Source organism: Triplophysa dalaica, chromosome 5, assembly GCF_015846415.1.
Source record: "Triplophysa dalaica isolate WHDGS20190420 chromosome 5, ASM1584641v1, whole genome shotgun sequence".
NCBI classification, from domain to species: Eukaryota; Metazoa; Chordata; class Actinopteri; order Cypriniformes; family Nemacheilidae; genus Triplophysa; species Triplophysa dalaica.
The window spans coordinates 11,170,337-11,183,146 of record NC_079546.1 but is presented as its reverse complement, the minus strand read 5'-3'; the positions used below and the strand labels follow the sequence as shown (position 1 = coordinate 11,183,146).

The following is a 12,810-nucleotide window of genomic DNA, read 5'->3' as shown; positions in this document are numbered from 1 at the left end:
TTCAAAGCACATGCTTTGATGGGATGGTAATTTATATATTTAGTTTCTTATATACAGTATTGTTAAAAATAATAGCAGTACAATGTGACTAACCAGAATAATAAAGGTTTTTAGTATATTTTTTATTGCTACGTGGCAAACAAGTTACCAGTAGGTTCAGTAGATTCTCAGAAAACAAATGAGACCCAGCATTCATGATATGCACGCTCTTAAGGCTGTGCAATTGGGCAATTAGTTGAAAGGGGTGTGTTCAAAAAAATAGCAGTGTCTACCTTTGACTGTACAAACTCAAAACTATTTTGTACAAACATTTTTTATTGATTATTCTGGTTAGTCACATTGTACTGCTATTATTTTGAACAATACTGTATATAGTAATATATATAATATATTTAGTAATTTATATATATATTATATAGTTTCATATGTGGGAATTCATCAGTGAAGCTGATGCGATTTGATTGGATGAAACTGTCTATGTAAATTGACCATTTACTGTATGCTGTTACCAACGTCATAGAAAAGAAACTTTGGAAAGATCAAACTGTCCCTGGTGTATTATGACTATGATCTGCTCTCTGAAGGTTTTGCTTGTATAATGTTCTTGTTCACTCCCTTGCAAAGTCATTTCAGCCTACTCTTATTAAATAAGCATTAAAGTTGTATATTAAAGTAAAGGTGATTTAAAATTAATAAACAAACTGAACCATAAACAGATATGAGATTACATCAAATGCTAAATAACCAAAAGCAATTTCTGGAAAGATTTGCCACAACATTAAAGAAGTTTAGTTTTACTAAACTTAGAGACACTGCAAACAGGGATGATCCCATAAATTGTTTGGGCAGAGGATTTTCCTGTCACGCTCTTCGCGAATTAATTACCATGATTTTCTCCACTGGTTGTCAAGGCGACAGCAGGTTTACGCAGTCAACAGTGTTTGTGCTGCTGACAGTGTGTAATTAAATCTAAGCAGTTGCTATTAGTAATACATTGCTATATAGCTGTTATTTGTTCCCTGTGGTTTACCAGACTGCTAGAGAGGGTTCTGTAAACCTGATACAGACTTCTTGGAGATCAAAAGGGTTTTTTGAAGTCATGAAGTTAAACAGTTTTTAACAGAAACAATCATTAGAGTTTATCAAAGTAAAAGCATATGCAGTTGCAAGCTGTCAAAGTAAAGTCAAAAGTAAGTCAAAGCCTCCCAGACAGAAAAAGAAAATGAAAGAATGTGAAATAAGGCCGAGTGAAAAAACTACAGTTTATGTAGCTACATTTAAATAAAACATTAATGCAATATTAAACTATATGAGGGCAATTTGTTTTATCTGTATTTTACTCAAATTTTGACTGAACTATCCATGAGCACACATTTAATGTTCCCCTTTTGAACTATAAAGCAACTTTTTTCATTTTTCTATGATTCACGTTTACAATCAACACAAACATTTCTTTGATGTCTGTGTCAAAAGGAATAGTTTCTGTCTTTCTTCCACTAGTTTATCTTCAAGGTCTCTCTTTCCTCCTGTTGTCAGTGAAATTTTATCAGAAGGACAACAGTAAATGTGAAATGTTCCTGTCATCATTTCCTCACCCTCATGTAATTTCATACCCCTATAAATGTCTTTGTTCTGATGAACACATTGAACGATATTTGGGAGAAATATACTTTGTTTTATTTATACAATGGTAGTGGATGATTTCCCGACACTAAAAATGTAGAATTTTTTCCAAATATATTTCTTTGTGTTCAACAGAACAATGAAATGTTTACAGATTTGGAAGTAAATTATGAGTGAATTTTATATTTTGGGTGAACTATCCCTTTAAGATAAAGAGCTGAATTTATCTGAATTTATTTATGGTTCCTTTTCTGGATTATTTAGAAATGCACCACAGTCTGGTGGACATGCAGAGCCAAAGTGTTTTGTGGCTCAGTTTAAGGCTTCCCACAAAGACAAACACTTGTAAGACACCGTAAGACATTCTGTATACTTAAAATTAACATATATCACTGGGCACCTTGTCACAACAATAAATATGTTAAAATTAAAAAACAAATCTGCAATAACAGCAGTATGCAATATTTAATTTTATTTATTCAGCATATCTAATATCTAAAGTATTTCTGCAGAGACGCTCTCCATCTGTTCTAATATACAAGCATTGTTTTAGCCTCAGGCCCAATTCCTTCAACACCTCTTCTTTAATTACAGATTACATCTTTTAACAACCAACTCCAGCAAAGAAGACTGCTCGACATATTCACGCAACACAACCTTTGACTTAAACGCAAAACTGCTGGTTCAAAACCAGACAAAAATGGCATGTGTATACAGTATTTGAAAATGAGAACCGATGCATTATGCATGCCATTTTTACATGAATTTCACCAACAGTGCCACATGACAGGCATAGTATGCCTTCACTGCTCACAATAAGTGGCTAATAGAACACTGTACACTATGTGCCATCTTAATGTGCCACATCAAGTCACAGCACAAAGACATCGCCACAGATCCTACGCAAACGTGTTTATTTTAAATCCTCCACTCTCTGCTGAGCAGATTCAAACGGCTTCCCACCATTTTGTCCTTTAAAGATTGGCTTACAAACACCAGTACAGTATCCAAGACACCCACAAGCTTGTTTCCATAACGTTTGGTGGAATAGATTTATAATGTGGTTTGCTATTGTGAACAACATGCACATGGATAATGAAAAACTAGAAACTTGTTAGTCCAGATAGAAAGCTTTGTGTGTATCAACACATAGAAAAACTGTTTTTGTTTGTGTAGGCTATGCTTCCACTGAAAACTAAAAATAACTTCTAATACAATGTACTCTAAAACTTTTTTGCTGCCTTTAGATTTTAAAATCAAATTGGCTTTAAATGTTTAACGTAATAATTTAAATATTGGTAAATAAAATTTAGACTTCAAAGTTGCAAAAGTCAAAAGTCTTGTAAAACCAATTTGATTGTACTTAAAAACTGGTGGTGGATAACCACAAAAGGTGGATAACCGGAAAAAACTGCAGATTTTTGTATTTTGTAATTGAATGGATTTCAATCTTGTCGAGTAGATGAAGGCCAGTGGTCTTTTAGTGGATTTAAAAATTAAAGTAATAGCGACAGATGCTATTTACACCAAGTTTAAATAGCAGTAGATTCTGTATACACTAAGTGAAAATAGCAGCATTTCTTAGAGATTACTATTTACACTAACCAAAATAGATGTATTTTCTTTGGATTAAGTAGAAATAGTTAAATTGAAAACAAATGCCTTGATCAAAAGGTTAAAGAGCACTTTCAGCAAAAGGTGGATTAGAACCCCGGTCCCCTTGACAAGCTATGCAGATACCTTTCGGCACTGGTGTCGCTGTTTGATATAGCATCGCTCTTACACTTTCTCTATTCCAATCACATATTGGTGGGCGGAGCTAGAGTAAAAAGTCTCTGCCAATATGATGTCCTAATTGTACTCAGTGTAAATAGACACTCTGAATAAAAATTCTGTCATCATTTACTCTGTAAGACTTCCTTGTAAGAACTCAAAAGAAGACATTTTGAAGAATGTTTTTAACTGGCCCCCATTCTCTTGCATTGGTTTAATGTCCATACAATAGAAGTGTATGGGGTCCAGTGCTGTTCGGTTACCAATTTGCTTCAAAATGTCTTCTGCAGAAAAAAGAAAGGCATACAGGTTTGAACAAGAGGGTGAGTAAATGATCAGATCTTTTTTATTTTCGGGTGAACTATCACTATGTAATTTAAGTCTATTACATTGGCCTTCAGATATTCAAGAAGATAGAAATCCATTTGATTACAAACCCAAAAATCTGCTGTTGTTGAGTCATTTAATTTTACGGTTAAACCATGTATTATTAATCCTGGCTGGATTACTTACATTTATGTTTCCATCTAGTCTCCTTGCGTTCCTTGGTGGTCCCCTGTCTCTCCTTGTACTGTGCTCTGGTTTCCATTGTCATTCACATCATCATCTGCAATGATAAGAATGTTAATAACTTACTGCATCTGCCATGAGCTTCATTTGATATTTACCGGTCCATCTGTGTGTTCTCTCACCATCTGTGCAATAAACCCCCAGTGTTGAGTTCACCCTCTGTCCATTAGTGTGTCTATTAGATTGCTTTTAGTGTTTTTTCCACATTTGGATTTTTCTTAAAGCTAGGTGAACCAATGCTTCGTGAAGTGATAAAGGATATTCTACGTTAATATAATCAATGATGCACTTAAAATACATCTTCACTGTAGCATATCCACAGAAAAAAACATATTGTTTTTCTCCAACATCCAGAAATGAGATTCCCAGAAAGGTGCATTATATGAAAAAATGTGCTGAGTAGTTTAAATTCTGAATCTGGTCAGGAAGAGATGAGACCACAAGCATTGAGAGCAGTTGAATCATGGGATACTAAAGCACCTAGGGCTTCCATCTGTGAGCAGTAATGTGATGAATTAATGAGTTTCGGAAGGAGATTTGAGATTGTGCTGAGGTAAGCTTAGACAGACTGTTACAAACAAAATCAACAGTAGCAAAATTAAATGCTCGATAACCCAACCATCAATTTTCTTTCTGAGAAGCACTAAGCCTTCAATGAGGATTCATGAGAACTGTGCATCTCCCTCTGGGGTCGATGCATGAAACTCAAGGGCAGATATCAAACTGAAGAAAGCAAAACAATGTGCTTGGCAATGCCTGAGGCAAACCTGTTATCAGCTGTGTTACTAACAAAACCCTTTCTGATATTTGTCCGGATTGAACTCGGGCACCAAAGAATCCAATACAGTTCATCAGAGTGAAAATAGGTTGCTTGCACCCTCGTCACGTTTAACCTTGGACAAAAGCTTCTTAACCTCTCAAAGATTTTCTGTTTTATTTTTCGTTGCATTTGGCCTCTGTTCACTTTGATATTTTCTCCTGCTTCCATGTTTGTTTTATATGGAGCTGTTTTTAAGAAATCTCATGTTATTTAAATTTTTCTTCATTCGTCATGTCTTCAGGCGGTGTGTTGAGCTCAAATAAACCTCTTTAATTTCCCTTTAGAGACTGTATCCTCCCCAGCTTCCCTTTCACATGCAGATATTCATTTTTACAGTCAAACCATTGAGTTGAAGTCACACCATTACATGCTGTACATTTCTGATACATCTAAGTTTAGCAACTCCACATTAACTACGTAACAGTCTGATTCAGAGACCCACCACACAAACCTGTTGCACCTTATAGTGAGAAAACACTTCAGCTGTTCTTTAACACATAAGAACCAGAAGCTTTTATCTTTGTGCACTTCATTCATTTTGGATTTGCTTTAAGAGCACTAAAGCTCAAAGGTTCCCGAGAACAGAGATAATAGATAAACCCAAAGCTCTCAGTAAAGACAGCTGTTACAAACTATATTATGTGAGTCAAGCCATTATCTTTATTTTCTTGTGTTTTGCATGGACCAAAAAGGCTCTTGCTAATTGTTGATCTAGAGTTGGAGTCTTGAACGTATGGTCTTGAAAAAATATTAAACATAAAAAACGTTATTGCTGGGTATCTAAAAACATTGTGAGGGAAAAGGTAAGAAAAAATAATACCTTTTTTGTTGTAAAAATCGAATCTCATGTTCATTCCCATTTATACACCCAGTTTTTCATTCTCATTAATCTCTTGACAGTATGATTCATATTGTAGTACTGGAAATTCATTTCACGTTCCTACAAGGTGTTTGAAACGAATTTACCCCAAATCGAATCTTTCACATCTACAAAAGCAAATCTAGTATGACATGTTTTCATAGGCAAAGAATACAGGAACATAATTTCTCAGCATTTTTTCAACCCAACCATGCCTCCCCAAGGAAAATTCAATTTATAAATATTGTAGTGAATTCAATGAGGAACAGTATTATTTAAACACTATTCTTCATCGAATATGTAAGAATTATCATGAGCTTTGATCACAATTATAAGTAATATATTCTCCAACACCCTTAGTAAGGGAAACAAATATCAACCCAAATTGGGATGAATTTAATTAATAATGATCAATTATAATTATCTGGATCAAATTCATGATTGATTTCCTCCCCTGGTCCAAAGACAGGCATGGTAGGTTGATTGGCATCCCTGGAAAAATTGTCCTTAGGGTGTGAGTGCGTGAGTGCGTGTGTGTGCCCTGCGATGGGTTGGCACTCCATCCAGGGTGTATCCTGCCTTGATGCCCGATGACTCCTGATATAGGCACAGGCTCCCCGTGACCCGAGGTAGTTCAGATAAGCGGTAGAAAATGGAATGGAAAAAAAATCATGATTTGGGGAAATCACTTAGCATTACGAGCAGGTAGCAAGAATCGGCATGTTTAGGGACTCCGGATTATGAGCATGAACTACAAACAACATCACGAGGACTTTATTTCCTAGACTAGACACATACTAATCTAACATACACACACATACAGTTAAACATTGGAAGAAGGTTGAAGTTGAAGCAGAGAGAAGAACAGAGTATGGATTTATGCCAGTATATGATATTCAGAAGATCATTAGCCTGATTTAAACATCAGTATGTTTTTTTAAGGCACCTTTGTTAAAAGGATTAATAATGCCCTATGCATCCATTAATGAGACTAAGTTTGATACTTGCACGTCTTGCCCATCAAAAGAAAGAAAGTGTCCTGATGCAGTGTCTTAAGGCTCCAGGTGATCTTGGCTGTAAGTGATCAGAGAGAACCAGTTTTATGCAGAGGATCTGTATCTGGAAAGACGAGGCCGCAGCCTGGCACAAACTTATTGGTTAAAGGTGAACCAATCTTCTTCTAGTCCATCCTTGGAGATGCAGAACGCAAGGAGAGAAAGAACGAACCCTCCCAACCTGCAAACCTGAAGAAGAACTCCTAAAACCCAGACACAAGAGAACCAAAGACTCTTCTCGTGGTGTCTTTTAAACTGTAAGGATGTCACATCCTACAGACGTGACTGGTCCAATCAGGAGATGGCAACTTTGGAGGGAAAGTTAATTGTCTTTGTCTCTCAGATGGTGTTTTGCATGCTAGAGCTGATTGGATGTTCACTAAGAAGACTTCTAAGAGTTTGATAAAACTAATATGAAAAGAGTTACCAAAACACAACAAACATCAACATAAAGGACTTAACAAATGTAGCTCAAAGACACCAAACATGATCTAAATATCATCTTGGTTAAATGAGTTACTACAAATCTAATAATTCCAGTAGTTAAACACACATTTATGGATACTTTGTATTAATGTTTAAAACAGACATGAACATTAATACATCGAAATGTTATAAATTAATATATGTACATTTCCATATAAATGCATTTAGGATTGTATGTCTGTCCCCAAAGTGAGTAAAGAGAGTTCAGCTCCCTACATTCCATTCGGTCATAAAATACTCTATCTTTATGGATTGGTGTGAGTTGCGATGGTCACCAGAGATCTTGTCCTGCTCTTGGTGTAAGTTGCGGATTGGGGGTTGACCCCCATGCGACCAGCTTGCTGGTGGGGTGAGGGGTGTTGTTGTAATATTTAAGAAATTGAATTAGTTATGCGTGTCTGATCGGTCTCAAGTACTACAATATATAAATATTTACTACGGATGCGATATGAAAAAAATCTACAAGTTTAGGTTAAGATCATATTCAAACTAATGAACAATAGTGGTATTGGTTAACTGAGGACTTCTTTAAACTTTACTCATTTACTGTTACCTAATCTAAGCCACCCACAGGTCAAAAACTATGTCAAGCATACTTAATACAAATTTGATAAACACATGTCTAATCTGGAAAGCTCTAATTTGCTTGGCTTTCTTAATGCAATTTCTGGTAGCGTGTTTATCATGGAATCAAAGTCATGTTAACAGGGTATTAGCTTTCCACAAAGTGAACTTTTGAAGAAAAACTGATTACTGGTTTTGCCAAAGCTTGTCAAGTTAGTGCCATCAAATCTTAGCACCTAGACTACAATTTAGATCCACATACAGTTTAGATTACTTTTTCTCTGTAAAACACCAAGAACTTGTCTTTGGATGAACAAAAATTCTGCATACACATTTTATACACAAATCTGTATGACAAACAAGGAGTGAAAGCAGTAAATATCTGCATGTGCTCTCTTCTGCATTAATGCACATTTCGTTCAGCACCACGGACAGCAGCCAAACACAAGAACATCACATTAATCTGACAATTAATCTGATAAAGTCTCATATATGCAGCAAGTCAGAGAGAATGTTTTTCACATTTATCTGAAATTCCCACAGGCATGATTTCTACAACATCTGTAAACATCACACACAAGTGCACTGTGATTGATCCTCTAAGGATTCAAAAGTAATCCGGAGAAGGCAAAGCAGGACAATGTGCACATTTCAATCTTTCACCTAGAGACACTACATGCTGTTCTGGACACAAAGGTCTTTGTTCTCAATCACAGATCAGTCACTGATGCGAGGCTTCTTTCCTTGCTAAGTCAAGCTACAAAAACGATTTCAATTTTCCACTTCCTTTCTTCTATTTACAAGCATGAATAAATCAAAAGTGATCCGATTTAATTTTCCAAAGATGTCAAATATGAAATAGCACACTCACACAGGGAATTCAAAAGCCCTTAAATGTACAGTAATGGTATCTGCTTTTACACAACACCAGCGGCAGTGACCAATTACAAGATTTAGCTGCTCATGAATGCTTGAAATTAAGCTCATATCTGAAACTTTTACCATAAAATTTGAACTAGAAGATTTTGTAAAGGATCCTATAACATAGTATCATATTTTATTAAACATTATAAAAAGAACACTTAATAGAACAGTGCAGCCGGAAAGTAAAAGTCTTCATTTAAAAAATCACAGCTTTAGAATGACAAAAGGCTAAATAAATAGCCTTTTATTTATTTTTGGGTTCAGTCTGGTTGTTTAAACATCATTATTTTGTTTTACATCCTTCTGCCTTTATCAGTACAGAAATCTCAACGCAGTGTTTATAATTTGGATAATTTGTTATAGACCAGACTGCCGTGTAGGTGGTTAAATGACAGAGTCTGAATTTATACAGAGGATGTGACGATGAATTCAGTTTTGAGTAGAGTGATGTGGATTCACATGGAAAGCAAGCAAATAAAAGGTGTTCAAAAAGTAAACAATACAAATTAAGTAAATTAAGTTACAAGTATTAAAAAAACTGCATCATATGTTGGAACTTTAACAAGGTTTCCTGCTCAATCATCTGTGACAGCACGTCAACATTATTCTGACCTCTGTGTGCAGGGACGTAGCAGCCATTTTAAAAGTGGGGGGGACAGCTGTCAGGTGACGTGACCCTCAAAGGCGAAAGTAATTATGAACATAATGTAAAAAAAAAGTAATTACACGCTCATATAATAAATTCTGTATAGAATACAGTTGGCATTTTAGAGCACCCTAGAGGCAATTTTAGAACATGCCATGATAGCAAATAGCCTACCATAGTAAACACTATTGGAACACACTGCCTTAGCCATTTAACCTATTTTAAGCAAGTTGAACATAAAATTAAATATATGTCTTAATGTTGAATTTCTTAAAATATTGGCAAGAAGTCACAAACAGTCTTTTTTTTCCCAGACAAATCTCACCTATATATATTCTGGAGAGGTCGAGTTACTGTCCTTCCCTATCTCTGTCAGTGACGTGACTGCCTGCCTTTCCTACAGACCAGTTCAAGTTAAGAAGATAACGGTAATGAATTAAACGTGAAATGAATGAAAGAAACCACAAGAGCAACAGTAGATTTGAAGCTCTTGGCAGACGCGCCCAAGAGATGAATCGGCTTGTGATTGGCTTCATTTTCACTCAAATGTAAGTACCAAACCAGAGAACACGGATGGAAATATCCACGGGTGGAAGTGTCCCCCATGTCCCCCTCAGCTTCTACGCCCCTGTAAGTGTGCCTCTGAACCCAGTGGTAGATGAAGGAGACGGTGTGCTTAAAGAGCAGAAACAGAGTTGTGAGTGGGTGGTACATGATAATGAAGACCTCCAGCAGGAGGATGGAGGATTTGCTGGGATAAAAACAGAGGAAGCTATTTTTTTTTATTATTATGATGATTTTGATCTCAAATTGAAACGATCTGTTGCTTTGCCTATTTGGTGAATAATGAATTACTAGTAACCTGTCATTGTATCATTATAAAAAAATCAAACTTTGATTTGTGCACAGTGTAGGATTATGTTAATTGTGTGAAATTCTTAAATGCATGTTAAAAAAGTAAATAGAGTAAAAACAAAGTTAACAAAACATACTGTGTGAGTAATAAATGCTTTTGTTCATCATCATTTTCTCATTATAAAACGAATTTGTTTGCCTCTCCACCTTTCATTTTACCGCCAGATGTCTGATTTGTACCAGACGTGATGAGATTTCAGGCTCTGTAAATCATGCGAGGGTTATCAATGTAAATCCATCTCACCAATTACACCCATAATGTGTCCAGCACAAAACCAAAGCCACGATCAATAAGAATCTCATCTCCTCCATATATGTTCAGTCATCATTAATACGTCATTATGCCCACTGACCATAAACGAATGCACGTATCAACATCTCCCCCGATCCTATTAAGATTGTTTTTGATTTGCCATCTTTAAAGGATGAGTATTAGGAATATTCTCCATTTAACTGGTCATAATGACAGTTGACTTAAGTTGGATGAAGTACATAATGAAGATAGAAATTAATTCAAATTCCCATTCATCTCCAACACAAACTCATTGTCATAAAAGACCTTGGGTGGGTTAACAAACAAATGTCAAGTGTCATGAAGCAACAAAGTCCAGGAATGGGACCCCTCATTTGAAAGGGATAAAAGAAATATACTCACTGTTCCGAATTGCCTTCCTACAAGGTAGGAAAGAAAACCAAATGCAGCAAGTTGTGAGTATCCAGCTTGTGTGCTGCAAGGCAAAACATTTGCTGAGTCTCCTATCCAGGGAGTGAGTAACATCAGCACACCAAGTTTTGATTCTTCAGCCTGTGCAGCAAGAAATAGTAACAGATGGACCAGTTCTGGGTGTCCCATTAGAGACTGTAACAGATGATACCATATTCTCAGTCTCCTGTTCAAAGAGGCAATAACCGACACAACTACAACAATAATAAGCTCAGGAGATCAAACCTTTATCTGTGTGTTCCAGATTGCTGGGAATTTGTTGATGCTCTAGTAGATCAGCATCTCACAGCACTTTATGTATATGTTCAAGACAGTGTAAATGGACCATGGTTACCGAAATGTAAATCAGATGATAAACTCCCTTCAATTTACACATGTGAAGACTTTATAACACACACTAAAAATGCTGAATAGCTGATGGCATGATAGAAAAGACAAACTTTAAACTAGTGACTGGTGAAAAGAATATACTGTATGTTGCTTGAAAAAACAGCTACTTTTAAATCACCGCCAACGGTGCAGGTTGCTATCTGCCCATGCTAATCATCCAAATCTTGATCATTTTAAAAGTAATACAACTGTGAATAATTGTCCACACCATCGCTCTCTAAAACAACATAAGTGTGATTTTATAATTGGAGGTTCAACCAAATTCAATACTGTCATACACTACCATTTTTCTCGCACACACACATACATGGACACAAAACCAGACTCTCACTCTCTGTTATATATCAATGTCAATCCTGTTATATAATGTCTACACTTGTGACAGAGTTTACAGTAACAGTGACAATTTTAAGCTTTTTAGCCCCATATCATACAGTATTTGCTTTCAGAAATGCTATGAGCACATAGGGATTTTTAAGGCCCTACTTTGGTTTATGGTGTGTCCAACAACAAGTAATAATAGGCAGTTATTCTTACATTACTTCTTGACTGAATCTCACCTTTCTGCTAGCCTTGTTTGATATGATTGGTCAGATGGTCAAGTATGCTATGATTGGTCTACCGGGAATGAGGCTCACAAGCTACAGTCTTTGGGGGAGAAGAGTGAGATTTTCATGGGCAGTCCTAGCAATGTAAGCGGTGTCTTATATATAGTGATGTAAATCCACGATGGTTCCTGAATCGGACTAAGTACGACTCGTTTGCATGATTCAGAGTCGAATCCCTATTTTCCAAACCAATAACTTTGTAACTCATTCACATTCGAATTTACAACTTCTTACAACTGCTTACTTTAAAGACACGCATGATCATGATCTTATGTTATGTACTCTTTAAAAGATTTTGAATAACCTGGAGTGGGATCAGTGATCAATTGTTTTGAGATATTTTATTGAACATAACAAAATATTTCCACTGAGAGGAACACACCTGCGGGGGATCATTTCCACTACCTTACATAGTTTTTGTTGACATCTAAACAAATAAAATAAAAATGACCTCGGACACTGGCACTTGTGAACCCACATGACGATATACTTTTATTTAAGATTAATAAACTCAAAACACTTAACACGCATTTAAACAAAATGTAACTTCAGCTGCATTCAGTTCTGCACTCAAGACTGCATTGATGTACAATTTTACACTAGCACTCAGCTTTTGTGGAAGCAAACACCAAGCTTGTTTTCAGTCTGGCTGTCTGGTACATCATTTTAATCATTTTAAATGGTTACACGAAACAGCTAATTGAAATACATAAATGTAGATTAACTGTAACGTTTCATGTCTGTTTTGGTTGGCTAAAGCGATGTAATGATAAATTACGTTCTGATAGCTGCCCGTAATGTGCTTTGTGCTGGAAAGAAAGCCACAGACCTAAATGTAAACTTAGAACAAATA

At 36.0% G+C, this 12,810-nt stretch overlaps 1 long non-coding RNA gene across 5 annotated transcripts in view; it reads right to left on the bottom strand.

Moving 5' to 3' along the window:
- The window catches only part of LOC130421035 (uncharacterized), a 133,429-nt gene that overhangs the window by 2,719 nt on the left and 117,900 nt on the right, over positions 1-12,810 (bottom strand). For all 5 annotated transcript variants that reach the window (XR_008906750.1, XR_008906747.1, XR_008906749.1 and 2 more), the window contains one exon: positions 3,910-4,003. This is a non-coding gene — a long non-coding RNA (uncharacterized LOC130421035). The remainder of the gene's footprint in view (positions 1-3,909; positions 4,004-12,810) is intronic.